The sequence below is a fragment of the Dermochelys coriacea genome, chromosome 3 (assembly GCF_009764565.3).
Source record: "Dermochelys coriacea isolate rDerCor1 chromosome 3, rDerCor1.pri.v4, whole genome shotgun sequence".
NCBI classification, from domain to species: Eukaryota; Metazoa; Chordata; order Testudines; family Dermochelyidae; genus Dermochelys; species Dermochelys coriacea.
Genome location: NC_050070.1, coordinates 73,705,532 through 73,722,448, shown reverse-complemented (window position 1 = coordinate 73,722,448; position 16,917 = coordinate 73,705,532). Strand labels below are relative to the sequence as shown.

The 16,917-nt window shown below is 38.1% G+C and overlaps 1 protein-coding gene across 5 annotated transcripts in view; it reads right to left on the bottom strand.

Annotated features, from left to right (window-relative positions):
- Positions 1–16,917, bottom strand: part of FUT9 (fucosyltransferase 9) — a 136,634-nt gene that overhangs the window by 42,691 nt on the left and 77,026 nt on the right. For 2 of the 5 annotated variants that reach the window (XM_038393714.2, XM_038393713.2), the window contains exons 2-3: positions 15,733–15,775; positions 14,338–14,476 (exon numbers count right to left, since the gene is read on the bottom strand). The exons of 1 other annotated variant lie outside the window; for it this stretch is intronic. The gene's annotated coding sequence lies outside the window, so the exon portion shown is untranslated. Of the gene's footprint in view, positions 1–9,065; positions 9,433–14,337; positions 14,477–14,499; positions 14,899–15,732; positions 15,776–16,917 lie in introns of those variants that run through there. 2 more of the 5 variants (XR_005291692.2, XR_006279873.1) reach the window with 2 other exon arrangements.

Below are 16,917 nucleotides of genomic sequence, written 5' to 3'. Positions count from 1 at the left end.
GGGGCGGTGAGGGGACAAGGAGCAGGGGGGCTTAGATAGGGGGTGGGGTCTTGGGAGGGGTGGTTGGGGTGCGGGGTCTCTGGAAGGGGTAGTCAGGGGACAAGGAGTGGGGGGGGTTGGGGGGGGTTGGGTGGGTCAGGAATTCTGAGGGGGCAGGAAGTGACTATTAATAACAGAAATGCTTAAGGCCAAAACAAGTTGGATATACCCCGGTGTCACTTATAAGGCGGTAAGATTTTTTGGCTCCCGAGGACCGCATTATATTGAGGTAGAGATATAGCTCTAAGTATGTAGACTTCAGCTACGCTATTTTCGTAGCTGAAGTTGCGTAATTTAGACTGACTTAGCTCGCCACCCCCGCCCCAGTATAGACCAGGCCTTAGTCCTTGCAGGATTAGGGCCATAGGGCCAGATTTACAAAATTAAGTGCCCAACTAGCTCACACACATTTGTAAGTCTCACAAGGCACCTATTTGCATCTTTAAGCCCCTAAATACATTTAATAACCTTTTATTAAAAATGGTTGTACTGCATCCTACACTTGCCTTTAAATATGGATACAAACTACCTGAAATGTATAAAATTTTATGGTATATCAGTGCAGTATGTATATAATTTATTTTACAAAATTTAAATACAAAAAATATGCACATTGAATCTTTTTTTAACTGGTTCCATTATGTCTGCCTGAACTAGCTTATACTTAGAAGGCCTGAAAAACTGATTGGCAAATTGAAAAGATCTCCATATTCTTCTTTTATAAAGCCAGTAAGAAATTAAAAATATGTTTCCATCATACACAATTCTCTATCACTTAATTTCAAATCAAACAATCATATAATTTCCTTCATCCTTGTGTACGTATCTGAAAATATCCTTATAGTTATCTAAAAAGTTTGTTTTAAATTTACTGCTCACTGTTTTTCATTTTAACATTTTTTTTTGCTTGTTTTCAATTTTCCCAATTTATCCTAACTCCCATTTTTTCATTTCCCAGAATTGATTTGTCGTATACTTCTTAGTTTGGACTGTAATTGTTCTTTCATACAATATGTTTTTATCATAACAGATCATTATACAACAGAAAACTTCCCTACACAAACATACAAAGTACAAACAGCATTCCAATAACTCAATAGTCCTATTGAATTGCTGCTTACATGTGTATAGTTTAGCATGTTTAAAAATGTTTTCAGTATTAAATCTGAAACCAACAATCATTCTATGTGGATAATCACAATTTGGACAATCTCATTTTAACTTGTTTATCATTTCATTGTATATGGCCCCAGTGGCAGTTTTGCCTGAGTAAAGTGTGCAAAAAATGTCTTTAGGGCAATATTGCATGTTGCTGTTTTGAATCCTTTGAAGACTATGTAGCTATATATATGGTTAAATATAATAGATAGCTAGAACGGTCTTGATAAAAGCCAACAGCAGTTTTGCTTGATTAAGGAGTGAGTGATCAGGATTATTCACTGGCAGACTGGAAAGTACCCAAAGTTACAAAGTTTTCTCTTAGGCTCTTAAATGGAAGAGGCACTAAAAATAATCTGTAGGGAAGGATGGAACCTGAGATTTATTAAAATTATTGTTTTAGAATTTGAGACCTTTAAAAATATATGATCCTCTGTTGACAGAATGATGGGTGGAAAACGTATATCTGCATTACAATCAAATTCTGATCTTGTGCACATATGCACAACTTAAATTGGTGTCAATGGACTATATGTGAGGGCAAAAGGTGTACCTCAGTGTTGTTTTCTGCTCTCTGCTTCCTGTTACCTTTCCCTCAAATGTGAGATATGCCACAAATGAGTTGTCAATGCCAATTCTAACACAGGGTAAGTGACATGCTGTTGAGTACTCCTCTCTCTTGCGCCTAAGAGTCTGATGTGTTAGTAGGCTTAATCTAAACTAGTGGAGATGCAGTTTATCAACCAAAAAAAAAAAAAAAAAAAGTACTTGTGCCAGTATAATTGCATCAACACTAGACATTTCACTCTAAACCAATGTTATTATACTGGAAAAAGTTTCTAGGGTAGGCCTGGCCTGAGAATCAAAAGGACTACAGATCAGTCAGATGAACATCATCTATAGCATAGAGCACAGTTGCCTGATATTCTGCTCCAAATGCATCCTGGAAATCAAATTGTTCAGGTGCATTTCCTACATAAACCAAGATTATCACTTAGTCTTTTGGCCAAAAGTTAAGAAGATATGGTCAAATTTTAGTCCCATTGAGGTCAATGATTATTTTTCCACTGACATTAATGAGATCATGATGTGGCCTGTCTACCTGTAAAGCCAGTCCTCTAGGTCCTACCTTTCTTTTATATAAGTGATATACATGACATTTTTAAACTTCCTGATAAGAAGACAGATTGAACATAAGAGTGGCCACAGTGGGTCAGAGCAGTAGTCTATCTAGCCCAGTATCCTATCTTCTGACAGTGGCCAGTGCTAGATAGGGAAAGAACAGAACAGGGCAATCATCAAGTGATCCATTCCTGTAGTCAAGTCCTAGCATCTGGCGGTCAGAGGCTTAGGGATACCCATAGCATGGGGTTTCATCCCTGACCATCTTGACCAATTAATGGACTTATCCTCCACAAATTTGTCTAATTTTTTTAAATCCATTTTTGGCCTTCATAGTATGAGTTCCACAGGCTGGTTATATGTTGTGTGAAGAAGTACGTCATTTTGTTTGTTTGTTTGAAACCTATTGCCTATTAATTTCATTGGGTGATTCCTGGCTCATGTGTTATGTGAAGGGGCAAACAACACTTCCTTATTCACTTTCTCTGCACCAGTCATGATTTTATAGACCTGTATCATATCCTTAGTTGCCTCTTTTTCAAGCTCAAAAGTCCCAGTCTTTTTACTCTCACCTCATACAGAAGCTGTTCCAGCCCCTTGGTCATTTTTGTTGCCTTTGTCTATATCTTTTCCATTTCTAATACATCTTTTTTGAGATGGGGTGACCAGAACGGACACAGTATGCAAGGTGTGAGTGTACTATGGATTTATATGGAAATATCATTGCACCATATGATATTTTCTATCGTATTATTTATCCCTTTCCTAGTGATTCCTAACATTCTATTCTGCTTTTTTGACTGTTGCTGCACATTGAGCAGATGTTTTCAGAGAATTATCCATGATGATTCCAAGATCTCTTTCTTGAGTGGCAACAGCTAATTTAGACCTTGTCCTTTTGAATGTATAGTTGGGATTATGTTTTCCAATGTCCATTACTTTACGTTTATCAACAGCGAATTTCATTTGCCATTTTGTTGCCAGTCACCTAGTTTTGTGAGATCTCTTTGTGGTCTGCTTTGGACTTAACGATCTTGAGGAATTTTGTATCAACTGCAAACTTTGCCACCTCATTGTTTACCCATTTTTCCAGATTGTTTATGAATATGTTGAATAATACTGGTCCCAGTACAGACCCTTGGGGGACACCACTATTTACCTCTCTCCAGTCTGAAAACATTTATTTCTATCCTTTGTTTCCTACCTTTTAACCATCTACTGATCTATAAGAAGACCTTCCTTCTTTTTCCATGACTGCTTACTTTGCTTAAGAGCCTTTGGTAAGCGACCTTGTTGAAGGCTTTCTGAAAGTCCAAGTACACTATATCCACTGGATCACCCATGCCCACATATTTGTTGACATCTTCAAAGAATTCTAGTAGATTGGCAAGGCATGATTTCCCTTTACAAAAGCCGTGTTGACTCTTCCCCAGTAAATCATGTTAATCTATGTCTGATAATTCTGTTCTTTACTATAGTGTCAATCAATTTGCCTGGCACTGAAGTTAGGCTTACTGTCCTGCAATTGCCAAGATTGCCTCTGGAGTCTTTTTAAAAAATTGGAGTCACATTAGCTATCCTCCAGTCATCTGGTGCAGAAGCTGATTTAAGAGATAGGTTTCAGTGGGTTAAAGCAGAATTGTACATGAATACAAAAGAGGCTAAGATCTGATCTACAATAGATAAGACCTGTCAAAATCTCCATAAAGACCATCAAAGCTTTCTTTCCCAACATTTTTGGGAATGTAATGTTTCTACGGCGAAAGAAATTTAATCCGCTGAAAACATTAGTTAGATTAATTTACCCTCTTCAGTCAAGATCTGATCCAATGCCCATTGAAATCAAGTTGTAAGTAATTCCTCCTATAAAAATATTCAGCTAGTGCTGTGTGAATAACTTATTTTTCAGTTCGGTGGCTAAACTGAAAAGAAAATCAGAAAACAAAATAATTTTGGGTTCACCAGAAACTTAACTTTTTTTGAATTTTTCAGCAACCTAAAAGCTAAATAAAAAAATAAAATAAAATAATAACAATAATGAATAATAATAACAAAAATAATTTTGAGTCAATCCAATTTTGAGTCATTTTGTTCAACCAAAAATGAAATGTTTCATTTCTTTTACCTCTAAAACAATAAAAATAAATACAATTTGAAACAATATGCTGTTTTAGATCCAAAAAGACGAAATTAAACTTAAAAAAAAAATTGTTTGGTTTTTTTTGACTGAAAGAATTCATCAAATTTGACACAAAAGGTTTCAGTCAACTCAAATCTGCACTTTAAAAAAAAGACATCTGAAAAATTTAGCCCAGCACTACATACAATGATGGATGGTAATTTCTTAAACGCCTAATCCATGCTCAAATAAATTTGTTAGTCTCTAAGGTGCCACAAGTCCTCCTTTTCTTTTTGGAAATACAGAATAACACGGCTACTACTCTGAAACTAATCCAATTCTTTACTTCAAACTGTTCTTCCCTTCTCATTTTTAATAGATAAAATGGATAGAGGTCTATGCTGATATCAAATTAACAAACACTTTTTCTTCCTTTATTCCCTTCTCTAAAACTGTGTAGCATATAAAATAGGAATGCTATAGCCTGTTAAGTAAAGAGTGAACTAGAGGCAGACCTGCTTAACATTGTTCACAGTGAATAGTCCCATTTATTTCACAGTGAGAATGAAGGCTTAGGTACTTCAAATTTCAAACAGTAATTACAAAAAGAAAAGGAGTACTTGTGGCACCTTAGAGACTAACAAATTTATTAGAGCATAAGCTTTCGTGAGCTATAGCTCACTTCATCGGATGCACTCAAAATTAAATCCTGGATTTGAAAAACCTTTCCAACAAAAGTTTAGTTGGAACTGATGCATTTCCACAAAAATATTCATTTCTGACAAACATTTCCTGACCAGCTGTATTAAGCAGATTAAAATCTCCTGATGTCATTATAAAACCAGAACAACTAACTAGGGAACAATCCTAAAAGGTTGAGATACAGTAACCCTGTAAAAATCACATACACAAGGAATGAGAATATAGAAATTGAAATAAAATAATTTTCCCCAAGGAACTCATGATCATACATATTAGGTGCATAAACATAATATAACTCATGTAGGATAGATCCATTAATGGTTATTAGCCAAGATGGTTTGAGATGCAACCCCATGCTCTGAGTGTCCCTAAACTTCTGACGGCTAGAAGCTGGGATTAGAGGACAGGTGATGGATCACTTGATACATTGCCCTGTTCTATTCACTATCTCTGAAGAATCTGGCACCGGCCACTATTAGAAGACAGGATACTGGGTTGGATGGACCATTGGTCTGACCCAATACAGAATTCTTATATTCTTATGTTAACTCACTGTGTTTACCAGCCCCTTCAATTTAGGATAATTATTAACTACTTTTCTAAGCCTGAATCATCTCCATGACAAGAAATATAAAGTTTCATGCAACAACATAGTTTGACTATTGATCTTGGTTTTCTTATAAAAGAGGCATACACCTGGAAATCCCAATGAAAATTAAATGTCTTATGTTTAAAGTTATTTAGAGGAGCCTTACCAGATAAATTTCCACATCCTTCCCTCTGGAGCTAGGGTGCATGGTTATAGTGAACTGCATTGTTAAGCAGATAGGCTACTATGTACCAATTGGAACTGTGGATTTATCTGAAGATATGAGTTGCAATTATCAAACCTGGCAGTCAGCTGTGTGTAAATCACTTTGGCCAGGTCCATATCTGGTAGGATGGAGAATAACCTTCTGGTCAATGACAGATCAAAGTGGGTTTTATTTACTGCCAGGGCTATTTGGGCATCTAGTAGCTCTCAGGGGTCCAAGAAGACTCCAATGTTGCAAAGAAACTTGACACTCTAAGGCAGATGACCTTGATAGTGGAGAATATCAAAGGGAAGGCAAGTTCTTTGAAAAGCTTCCCTTTTCCAACCAACCTCGTCTTAATCAAGCCTGGGCTCAGATTCAGTGAGCTGCCCTTTATCCAGGAGTTCGTTTTGAGATGGTTCCCTTCCTCCCTCCCTCCCATTTTCCCAACCCCATGAGCTCACAGTCTCCATGCTCAGCCAGTCCCAAATCTCCCCCTCCACTGAAGTTCCCAGTCCCCAATAAACTTGTTTATTAAATTAAATTAAATTATTAAAGGAGGCTAGAAACTTGATGGTAGTTAGTGAAGTCTCTGGAGTTAAATGACAGTTCCTTTAGTACTGGTCACACTAGTACATATAATAGAGTAGGTGGTAGATTCCCCACAACACAGGAGATGTTGACAAACTGTCAGAAGGAATCATGGGTGTTCTTTTCCATACTTTACCATCTGGAGGCATAGACAGAATCACAGGCAGTGGCACCACAATTGCTATCAGTGCTTCCAGGATTTCATCTTGAATGAATGGGCCAAATTCTTCAGAGAATGGCACTCTTTTTCTGGTCCTGCCTATTGGCTTCTTTTACTGGTGTCCTATAGGACACCATAGATACGGGGTGGGTGGAGGTGATCTTCTCTGTGAAATAAGATGATAAATTCTCATATTAGGACATACTGCATTCTGAGGTTGAGTGGATACAAACAGAGTTTCTGCTTTTAATGCATTCCATGCTGTATAAACACTAAAGCACAGGACCATCCACAATATATTTTCTTCCCCATTGCCGAATCTGTATTTAAATCTCTTGTGCTCTATCTTCCTACCAAAAAGAAAAGGAGTACTTGTGGCACCTTAGAGACTAACAAATTTATTAGAGCATAAGCTTTCGTGAGCTACAGCTCACTTCATCATTAATCTCTCTGGTCACTCGATCACAGACCTGACCAGAGAGATTGATGATGAAGTGAGCTGTAGCTCACGAAAGCTTATGCTCTAATAAATTTGTTAGTCTCTAAGGTGCCACAAGTACTCCTTTTCTTTTTGCGAATACAGACTAACACGGCTGCTACTCTGAAACCTATCTTCCTACCAGTGATGTTACCAGTACTTTTTTTTCTGCAGCTGCTCAGCTGTCTAGTTCCTTAAAGGTAATTACTCCATGCTTTGCATTTGTGGTCAGGGCAGCCTTTTCATTACTTCTTTCAAACTATGTATGGTAATCTACCACTAAGCACAATATGGAGTAAATTTTCCTAGTGATGCAAGGGCATTTGATGCAGGTTTCATTAACATCAGCTTAATCCTTATAGAACACATTGAAAACTCGCCCTTAAGGTTTCCAAAAACTGTTCAGGAAAACAGCTGATTGTGAGGCAAGGTGAACTCACAGCAAAACACTTACTAATAGTTTAGACACCTTGATGCTACTCAAGAGGATTTTTCCTTAATTCATCTTATTCTTTCCTGTCAAGTGACAATCTCATTTTTGAGTCATTGGCCGAAAGAATCTGACTTAGATCCCTCTCAGTATCACACGGTCTCTCTCTTTCTGCAGCCTCCGGCCTCATTCACTTTCCAACTTCTGCACTGAACGAGGCAGGGTTTCCAGTGGAAAAAATAGCATGTGATCATGTAATTAAAGACTTTACTATGTACATTAAAAAGAGGGCGGAATTAAGGCTGAAAGCAACTTTATTTCAGTTATTTCCTAACTTTGAGTATTTTGACTTTGCAAACAACATGGTATTTCATCCTTAAAACCCCACAAAAACTGATTTATTTTAGTGGGTTAGAATTTGTCTGAAGACAGTGGGGTTCAAGTGAGATTTAAATGAAGAAAGGAATAGTCCAGTCTAGATTTAAATGATTCAAATAATGGAGCTTGCACAACTTCTCTAGGGATATTATTTCAGAATCTACGATCCTGGACAGGAAACCTTACTGGAAAATATATCCGGGAAGAAGAAAAAGAATATAGGTATAAATGGAACGTAGTTTAAAAAAATTAGCATGTGATAAAACACTCCTGGGGTCCCCGACATAGGCAATATCACCTTATTTGAAAATTTTTTGTCCTACTCCATCACAGTTCAAGATGCTGCTGCCATCTACCACCCAAGTCCTATAGACCATTTGGTGCAATCTGTTGCATTCCAAAAACAAAATAAAAGCTCTTCAAAAGTATCCCTCAATGACAGAGCAAAAAAGACCTATAAAGAATGATTTGCAAAGACATGGAAATCTCCCAATTCCTCTGTTAGTTCAAATATTGGGCCTGATCTTCTTTGAGGTTTGTGAGGCCCTCTCTTACTAGAATCCATAGCTCAATTCTCATTGCAGATTCTACTAGCAGATTGTCTTCAGAGCGGATATTAGTTTAATTTCAATTTATTAACTGTGCACTTAAACTGTCCTGCAGCAATATATACCAACACTGCTTTTCTTACTGTTCGTATTCTGAAAGTACATTTGAATTTGTAACTCTCTTGTTAAAATGAAGTGTGAAAACAAACATGCAGCCAATTGCAAATATAAACCCATTTTAGAGAGTCCTACAGTACTTGGGATTTCCCCCCACCACAATTACCACAAATTTGAATGTAATGTAAAAATTGCAACAACTATTGATCTCAGCACACAAAGCTCCATCCTGATTTGAACAACTGGACTGTAGGCTTTTAGAGCAACAATGGCATACTAAAGACAATGGTACCTGCCATCCGTTACTTATTGTCCTCAGACTCTTGGCATATTCCCAATGAATGTCTCAGCAAATTTTGGGCACCCATGGGTTATCAGGTGCTCAGTATAGGACCTGAAAAATATTGCATGTGACACAACCAATTCAGCACTATTGTGTAACTTTATTTGAAACAGTAAGGAAACATAAAAGGATAAGATTAAAACAGAACATCAAGCAGAATACAGTATTTCTTAAACAGAGATGAGGGATCTTTGCTTGGTTATCAATTTCCACGTACACTGATGAGAATAGTAATCATTTAATGCAGAAAGTGATAAGAAGTAAATGTTATGATAGAAATTTCAACCAGGAAAGTGCCCATGGCAATCCAATAGCCTGTATTTGCTGCAGGAGGAACTGGAACTCCTGACCATGGTTCAGCTATTCTCATGAGATTGAGGCTAACATGCAGGCAAGTATGACAGGCATGTTAAATTCATGTTTGTCCTACAAGGTCCATGACATCTGGCAGCCCTGAAGAGAAAAATGGAAACACTTTGAAATACGAAAAGGTTATTGAAAAAACCACTAAATTTGGCACAAGGTCTAATGGCAGATTAATACTAGAGCTGGTCAGGAGTTCATCGAAGAAATGTTTACTGATTTGTGGAAACTAAAACTTGTCATGAAACATATCAGTTTCAACACAAGTTTCACTGGTAAGGTGTCTCATGTTTGGAATAGAATTTCTGGTCACTACCAAAGAGAATGTCCCCAGAACAGTCTAGGGATTGTGGAAGACCCAGGTTTAAATTTTTGGTTTGATTCAGGGAGAGACTTGAACATGGATCTCCAACAGCCAAGGAGTATGCCCTAACCCCCAGGCTACTGAGGGATGTTTCTGTCTAATGTGGTTTGCTGGTGTGTTTTGTTTTTTTGGAGGTTTTTTTTGCAAAAGTTTTTGAAAGGTCTTGTTTCTGTCCTTATGCAAAATGTGACTAATATTAGACATCTCAAAATTTTTCATAGGACAGGAAATTTCACACCCAGCTTTAGTTTTTAGAGCCAAACAACAATAATAGAATCATAGGACTGGAAGGGACCTCGAGAGATCATCTAGTCCAGTTCCTTGCACTCAAGGCAGGACTCAGTATTATATAGACCATCCCTGATATTTGTTTGTCTAACCTGCTCTTAAAAATCTCCAGTGATGGAGATTCCACCACTTCCCTAGGTAATTTATTCCAGTGCTTAACCACTCTGACAGTTAGGAAGTTTTTCCTAAACCGCCCTTGCTGCACTTTAAGCCGATTGTTTCTTGTCCTATCCTCAGAGGTTAAGAAGAACAAATTTTCTCCCTCCTTCTTGTAACAACCTTTTATGTACTTGAAAACTGTTATGTCCCCTCTCAGTCTTCTCTTCTCCAGACTAAATAAATCCAATTTTTTCAATCTTCCCTCATAGGTCATGTTTTTCTAGACCAGGGGTTCTCAAACTGCGGGTCGGGACCTCTCAGGGGGTCACAAGATTATTACAGGGGAGTGGTCACTAGATGTCAGCCTCCACCCCAAACCCCACTTTGCCTCCAGCATTTATAATGGTATTAAATATACAAGGAAGTGTTTTAATTTAAGGGGGGGGGCACACTCAGAGGCTTCCTATGTGAAAGGGTCACCAGTACAAAAGTTTAAGGAAGTTCTAGACCTTTAACCATTTTTGTTGCTCTTCTCTGGACTTTCTCCAATTCGTCCACATCTTTCCTGAAATGTGGTGCCCAGAACCGGACACTGTACTCCAGTTGAGGCCTAATCAGCATGGAGTAGAGCGGAAGAATTACTTCTCGTGTCTTGCTTACAATACTCCTCCTAACACATCCCAGAATGATGATTGCTTTTTTTGCAACAGTGTTACACTGCTGACTCATATTTAGCTTGTGATCCATTCTGACCCCCAGATCCCTTTCCGTAGTACTCCTTCCTAGGCAGTCATTTCCCATTTTGTATGTGTGCAACGGATTGTTACTTCCTAAGTCGAGTACTTTGCATTTGTCCTTATTGAATTTCATCCTATTTACTTCAGATCATTTCTTCAGTTTGTCCAGATTATTTTGATTTTAATCCTATCTTCCAAAGCACTTGCAACCCCTCCCAGCTTGGTATCATCCACAAATTTTATAAGCGTACTCTGTATGCAATGATCTAAATCATTGATGAAGATATTGAAAGGAACCGGACCCAGAACCGATCCCTGCGGGACCCCACTCGTTATGCCCTTCTGGCATGTCTGTGAACCCCTGATAACAACTCTGTGGGAACGATTTTCCAACCAGTTTTGCACCCACCTTATAGTAGCTCCATCTAGGTTGTATTATCGGTGTTTATTACTATCGTATGTATGCTTCTTTTGGTTCTGAAGGGTTATTTAAATGTTATAATTAATCTAAGCAACAACAAATAGCAACAAAGCAAATTAAGCATTTGTTTTGGTATGGTAAGAACAAATCTGTGCTGTCTTATGGGAGATGTAATGAAAGTAAATTTAAATATTACTGGAGCACTAAGAAGAGATGCTGCAGCTAAGGGTTTTTATGGATGTTTTATTTGAATATATTTCTTATTTTATATTATTCTAAAGGAGTTTGTAGTAAGAAAAATGCAACATAGCGTTGCTCATGTAGAAGCATCACATCCAAAACAGGAGGAGATAGTTACCTCTCTTTAAGGTTCTGGTTGGAATGACTTCTGCACACTTGGCAACCAGAAGGATATTGATGAAACCAAGAGATCTCAAGAAATGGCAAGAAAAGTATTAGGATGCTGGAGGGATAGATGTATGCAAAAGATTAAAAATGTAAACTCTGTAGCTTTGTTAAGCACTGATTAAGGGCAGGTTAGAGAAAGGGGGTTCAGTGAGATGCAGCTAAGGTAAAAATGTACAACCTGGAGTAATTGGATAAATAATGTATGATAAGTATCTGAAAAAATGTCTTTTTAATTATGAGATCTATTAGTAAGGGAATTGGTAGAAGACCCATTACTTATGAATAAAGCACTGGAAATATATTGTAAGGAAAAAGTGGCAATAACAGAATAGTAAAAGGATGGATTAGAGGACATAAGATTTTCTGCAGCTAAATTGTTGTTAGTCCTCCTATGAAATAAGTATTAAATTGGGCCCAGGGGAAGATGTGCTACAGGCTCCTCACCCAGGCTGGAGTAGCAAGGATGATTTGCTATTTTCTGAATGAGTAGGGGAAGGAAAATGAACAACAATTTTAACAGAAGTAGGCAAATAACTCTTCACTGTTGTAACCACAACCATATTATCATCAACTCAATAAGATTTTGCTGACCTGAAACAAAAAGCTGAAGGAATTTCTGGTGAGCGAATGGTGATCTCAAGATAAGGATCTGGATGTCAACATCAGAAAGAGCTCTCCTGGGCTTATAATATGAAATACAGCACTTGGGCTCTGTATCTCCATGTGAGAGAACCAGAGGAAGGTATTCTTTTTCTTTATATCTTGGATGAAATGAAACTTGGGGGGTGCTTCGATGAGGGTAAAGCACATCATGTTTTTCTTGGCCTGCTTGCTAATGAAGAGCTGGCATTACTACCCTGGTCTTAGGATTTCTTGCCCTATCACCACAATGAGTGGGACATGGACAGTAGGAGAGGGGAGAAAAGCCTCACCACAGGATTCTGGCCAACCTTGAGGTATCATGGTCCAGATCCTCAGACCCTTAGTTCCCTGTGCACCATTCCAGTAGCACAAAGGAACAGACTGAGCTACCACAGCCAGCTCTATGCTAGCCCTTCCAATAGATGGCCATCTTAGTGTGGGCTCGGGGCTGTCTTGGGGTGGGTCTGGGGCATGACCAAGCAGAGTGGTCCCATAGGGGTCATCATCCACCCATACAAGTTAGAATAGCCTGGAGCTGTTTAACTTCCACCAGCATTGGTTCAGCCCCAGCAGCCTCCAGATCATTGGGGGGAAAAAAAGAGTGGCATAAAACTATCTATGCCCTTATCCCCCATTTGCTACTCTGACACACCTGGGGTATAGCCCCATATCTAGTATATCCAGGGTTGGAAGATGAATGTGTCTGAGAAAAACCCTTAAGCTAATTCCATATAAGATATTCCTTGAGGTCTCTTCCTCTGGAAAAGGACCTTCATCTCTGCCAGACTAGCTTGTTTTTATTTTGGCAAGGAGCAAACAATATACATATCAGGTAAAGGGATCCCTTCACTGACTAATGAAAAGCAGCCATTTTGGACAGGGGCTGTATCAGTGGGTTGGGGTGGGATACAGCAGTTGTTCAATGGTGGACACTGACATTTTGTAACAGTCTATGGACCAAATCCTGCGATTGACACTCGGGCAAAGTTGGCAGTGACTTCACTGGCAGTTTTAATAGACTAAGTGATTCGACCCTATGAGAGGATGTAAATAGAGATGTTATGTCCAACTGAAACCAGAGAGGGAACTGGGATAGGCAATGTCACTATCCAAGTGGAATCTGACTAGGACATCAGAATTAATATCCTAATTCTAGCAAAATGTGGCATGGGATTTTTTAAATATAACAGTCAGGACATAAGTCTTGCCCAAAAGATGGTGGGCTAAATTCTCTTCCCAGTTACACTGGTTCAACCCCATTGACTTCAACATGGTTTTACAGGTGCAAAGAAGTGCAGAATTTGGCCCAGGATCTTCAGCCACGCAGTGCTACCTAATAAAATGTATTCTAGTCTGAAATGGAGAGAAGCATGACATATACTGAATTGCCAGCATGATTTCCTGCAGCACCTTGGGTATTATGACAGCTAGAAAAATCTCTCTTATCATGAAGAAAAAACCTACATAGTTTCTAATAGCCTGTACCTCAGCAAATGAATAATCCCATTCATTTTATGTGTTGTTTAATCTAGCAATACACAATTCTTATTATGCTACTGAGCCATTTGAAAAAAAACGATCTAATTGTGCTTGGGCAACTGACGAGAGCAGCACTTTCCTCAAGCTTCATTTTGTTTCTAATTTATTTAGCCATGAGGCAGGTAAAGTAAGCCTTTTCTACTTTACATAAAGCTAAGAAAAGAAGAATTCCACATATTTTAGAGACTACCAGATTTAACATTTGCACTTGTTTTGCCAACCAAAAAAATATTTTTAATAGAAGGACATCAAAGTTTATCTCTCTAGCTACCTTTGTCAGGGCTGACAATTTTATTGCTAGGTGTTGCCAGCAAAGAGCTTCTGAAATTTTTCAGTTATCTTCTCCACTGCCAGAGTCATTACATTTGAGATGAAAGGCACTAGAGATTGTGTTGTAAAATCTAAATTTAAAATCTGTATGCACTGACAAAAATCAACATGCTATAATAGTGGACAAATTACTCTTAAACCCTACATTTATTATGGAGTAGGCTTACCTCAGTGTAACACAACAGCTGTGATTACCCATTCTTCCTCTCCTGTTATTGTTAGATACCTTTATTTACAGTGTCTTATTCCCTTCTTTTTTTCTCCAAGCATTTTGGCCACGTAGAAAAATAAAAGGATTCTTGATTCCTAGGTGAAATATTAAGGGTGCCTTGAAAGAGTCCATATAGTTTACAGCTCTTCCTTTAAGTAAATAAGCTCAATTCACATAATAAATATTAACAAAGATTATCCCTTCCTCTTGTGTACTCTCTTCCCTTTTCCCTGCTTTTCACCTTCCCGCCTCATTCCTTTTCTGTTGTCATCTCTTCTCCTCTTCCCTATTGCCATTTCCTTTTTGAGGCACTCCTCTCAGTCATCCCTCTTATTTTACTGCAGTCTTCTCTCCAACCCACCCCTATTCTTCTCCAATCGTTCTGTATTTCCCCCTCCTCTTCCTCCCACTTCCAATCAGTGTTAATGCATCTCCCCTTCACTCCATTGAGTGTGTATGGAAACTTGCTTATGTCTGATAATTCATCAGGGTCTAAGTTTCCAGAAAACGTTAATGTCTGTCTGTGGAAGAAACTACAATAGAGCAGGGGAGAAATTTAACGTATGAGAGAAGGAGAGAGGCAATGCAATATAGTAGGGAAGTTGACTGAGGGGGAGAGAAACTGGAATTCCTGAGCATGCCTTAAGCATCAAAAGATTAATAAACTAAGGTTGATAGAAACTTTACAGTACTCATTACGGAACAGTATTATGATGAGATAGGCATGGAAAGATCATGTTAGGTAGAGCTCAATCAAGACAAACAGGAAGAATACAGTGTCATACATGTGTTACATTAAAAAAGTAGGAGGAGTCAAAAAGTCACAAAAATCTTTTTCTCTAATTTTTTTTTTGGTCTTTCCGCTACTTATTTGAAAGCCAGAGACTCACTAAAATTCAGGTCTCTTTTTGGTTGAAGGGACGAGTCTATTCTTAAACATTTTTTTGGCCATCAAAGGCTGCACAGAATATTCACTTTCACCACAGGCATAATAATTAACATAATAATGTTGTAAACTCTCCCAAAAAGAGAGTGAGCCAAATGCAAATTGACAGTAAGAATTTATAAAAAAAATAAAATAAAAAAAGTTATTAAATACCTCCCAAAAAATATGGGATTTGGAGCAAAGCCAAAGCATGTAAGTTAGCAGGCCAGTACACTGATTTACATTCCCAGCAGTTATTAGAACAATATTGTGTAGCTAAGCACAAATAATACACAGAGCTGTCATGAAATTGATTCCAACTGTGTATGCTCAGAAGCCAGGTTAGTGGCATGCATTGCTTTTTTAAATGTCATTTAAACATATAAAGGTATATGTCTTTATCAAAAGATGTAGAGGATATCATACTTATGTTTTCTGGTGAAACATGGTTCCTCTCTGTAGAAATCACCTGCATTGTAAAAGGAACAAAAACACTGTATTTCATAAATTGAAATTAACTGCACATGGCATAAAAGATAGAAACGTCTTTTAAAAAGAAGTTGTGAAAATGACCATCACAGCCTAGGGCTTTAAAAAAAAAAAAAAACACTCTGGCAAAGCAATTAATGATAACAAGAATTACCCTCATGAGATAACATGATCATAAAATACAAAGGGAGGGCTGAGATTTATTCATAAAAGGGAGTCAAAAAAGCAAACAGAACGTTGGGAATCATTAAAAAAGGGATAGATAACAAGGCAGAAAATGAAAAGGAGTACTTGTGGCACCTTAGAGACTAACAAATTTAAAATTCATGAAGTTGACAGATTTCCACTCTATACGGCTAAATTCAGTGCCTTGCATAATCACAGGTTTCAGAGTAGCAGCCGTGTTAGTCTGTATTCGCAAAAAGAAAAGGCCACAAGTACTCCTTTTCTTTTTGCGAATACAGACTAACACGGCTGCTACTCTAAAGGCAGAAAATATCATATTGCCTCTATATAAATCTATGGTACGCCCACATCTTGAATACTGCATGCAGATATGGTCGCTCCATCTCAAAAAAGATATACTGGAATTGGAAAAGGTTCAGAAAAGGGTAACAAAAATGGTTAGGGGTATGGAACGGCTTCCGTACGAGGACAGATTAATAAGACTGAGACTTTTCAGCTTGGAAAAGAGATGACTAAGAGGGGGATATGATTGAGGTCTGTAAAATCATGACTGGTGTGGAGAAAGAAAATAAGGAAGTGTTATTTACTCCTTCTTATAACACAAGAACTAGGGGTCACTAAATGAAATTAATAGGCAGCAGTTTAAAGCAAACAAAAGGAAGTGTTTCTTCCCTCAAGGCACAGTCAACCTGTGGAACTCTTTGCCAGAGGATGTTGTGAAGGCCAAGACTACAACAGGGCTCAAAAAAGAACTAGATACGTTCATGGAGGATAGATCCATCAATGGCTATTAGCCAGGATGGACAGGGATAATGTCCCTAGCCTCTGTTTACCAGAAGCTGGGAATGAGCGACAGGGAATGGATCACTTGATGATTACTTGTTCATTCCCTTTGGGGCACCTGGCATTGGCCACTGTCAAAGATCGGATACTGGG